This window comes from Pseudonaja textilis, chromosome 2 (assembly GCF_049901715.1).
Source record: "Pseudonaja textilis isolate UNSWEBS1 chromosome 2, rPseTex1.2, whole genome shotgun sequence".
In the NCBI taxonomy this organism is placed as follows: Eukaryota; Metazoa; Chordata; class Lepidosauria; order Squamata; family Elapidae; genus Pseudonaja; species Pseudonaja textilis.
In genome coordinates this window covers 108,740,091-108,742,236 of record NC_141991.1, presented here as the reverse complement: position 1 = coordinate 108,742,236, position 2,146 = coordinate 108,740,091, and the positions used below count along the sequence as shown (strand labels likewise).

The 2,146-nt window shown below is 39.9% G+C and overlaps 1 protein-coding gene across 2 annotated transcripts in view; it reads left to right on the top strand.

The window, feature by feature from the left end:
* The window catches only part of SLC16A5 (solute carrier family 16 member 5), a 28,132-nt gene that overhangs the window by 603 nt on the left and 25,383 nt on the right, over positions 1-2,146 (top strand). Inside the window, exon 2 of one of the 2 annotated variants that reach the window (XM_087924882.1) lies at positions 148-246. The exons of the other annotated variant lie outside the window; for it this stretch is intronic. The gene's annotated coding sequence lies outside the window, so the exon portion shown is untranslated. The remainder of the gene's footprint in view (positions 1-147; positions 247-2,146) is intronic. 2 annotated transcript variants of the gene reach the window in all.

Here is a 2,146-nt window from a genome sequence, read left to right as displayed (position 1 = left end):
GTAAGAAACAGCCGATCGGCTGAGATCCTGAGCCGGAGTCACTTCGGCGAGATTTTTTTTTTTTTGGAGGGGGGGCGGAATCTTAAAGCTAAGGGATCCATCCCACCCTGGGTCTTTCTTTCCCTTCTTTTTTCGCTCTCCCATCAGTGGATCCGGCGGCGTGTAATCAGCGGAGGGGAGGAGGGATCCAGCAACACGTGTTTGGGATAGCAGCCTTCTCTTTCTTTTCAAAGAGCAGGCAGCGAGGTTTGGGCTTTTTCAGTTTTCACATGAGAAAGCAGCTTCTTCCGCTATGTTGCCTGGATCCCGGCCTGAAACCTAATCAGTCTCTGCAGTCAGGAAGTTGGCCGCTTGTCTAAGACCGTCGCTTCAGACGGAGATCGGAATTCGCAAGATATACCGTAGTTAGAATGTGACTAAATCAACCTCGGCCCCCGACCCTGTTTCCTAGAAAGAGGGGCTCCCACCCTGGCGCTAAAACAGGCCTGTTTCCGTCATGGCCCCGTGGTGGGCTCTGAAAACTAATGCACAAAGATCCAGACTAAACAGGAGTGATGATTGCCATTATATTTTAGGCAACACAGAGCTCTGTAACAACATGAAACTAGCGCTGTTTCTGCTCTTTGAAGAGGCAAAGTTGAGTTGCGAAATGCTGTCACGGGGAGAGTAGCTGAGAGATCTGTACACTTGATAACTGCATTCACCCAAATTGTATCTTACAGCGATGTGTTTCAAACTTCCTGGAATCCCTGGGAAACTTCATGGGATTCCATGAAGAAGTGTGTGTGTGTGTGGGGGGGGGGGTGTTCATTTGAATGCAGTCAGTATTCTCTGGCTCAAACTGTTGCTTCTGGATCAGGGGTTATGGGAATTCGTTTTAGTTCCAGGAATTGTTTCCTTAACAGCCTGAAGAAGTTTGAAAACCCCTACCTTATAGGATTACGATGCAGGGCAGATACTAAATGCTTCCAAATGAAAACTTGTGAAATCAATGCCAAATTATTGCACAATTTTATTCATTCAAGACATTTATTGAAAACCCTCATTTGTTTTTCCAGCATATTTTTGTCTTTTTTAAAAAAAACCAGTGGGGACCTCTTTTTAAATGATGGCATAATATGCCCTTCAGAAAGTTAAATCTTTTTGTGCTATTATGCTGACTCTTTAAAAGAAACTTTTTTAATTGTCGAAGAAATTTGTCATTGTTCAGTGCATATTTATTTTCCTTTGTAGATATCAACACTTTTTTCTCTTGGTTAGCAATTTTTTCCATTAAAACTACATTTTCTTAAATATTAAAGGAACAATTAAACATCAGTTAAATGAACATGTTATAGCATTATACTTGTATACATCTATAACACACTTTACAAATGTGAAAAAAAACATTATTATTTTGTTTTACTATAATAGAGTTAATGAACATGACCAAAAAGTTTAAACATTAGTATTAGAAAGGTGAGTACTTGCAAAAAAAATCATTTGTTGTGTTTTATATACTAATGATAATATTATAAAAGAAGCCAGACTGGGTGTTAGCGCTACTTTAAAAAAATGTGTTCGTTTAAATAAAGCGATAAAAGTTACTATGACAAAGGGCAAAGGCTGGAAATAAATCAATGCCTACAATATGTCAAAATGATACTCCTTTAAATAACTGGTTAAGGGTTGCGACATGGATAGGACACAGTGAAATGCATACTCAGAAAATGCACTCTGCTTCTAGATAGTATGGAAGTCAGTTACAATTCTCTCAGCTATTTAAGGGCAATTTTTTATATTAACTGTAGGGACTCTTTAGAAGCCCCTGGTGGTTTTTCCATTGTAATATTTAGAAAACTTCACTTAAGTTATATAAAATTACACGGAGTAAGAAAAATCCAACTGTAAATCAAGAAGAGAGAAATGTGCAGAGGGCAATAGCCTTTTAAAAGAAAGAAAGTAAGGCAGCTTCCTGGGATGACCCAAGAGATCTTATCAGCCGGCCTATAAAGGAGGTCCTCAGAGCACTAATTAAGGTATGGTGGCCATAGCAGCTACCTGTGCAGGCAAATGCCACAGACACCTTCTGCATGACATGCCCCTCTGTGCCTAATGAATAGTTGCTGAGGTAAATAATTGTGGAGGGGGTGACTGCAGGTGGGAT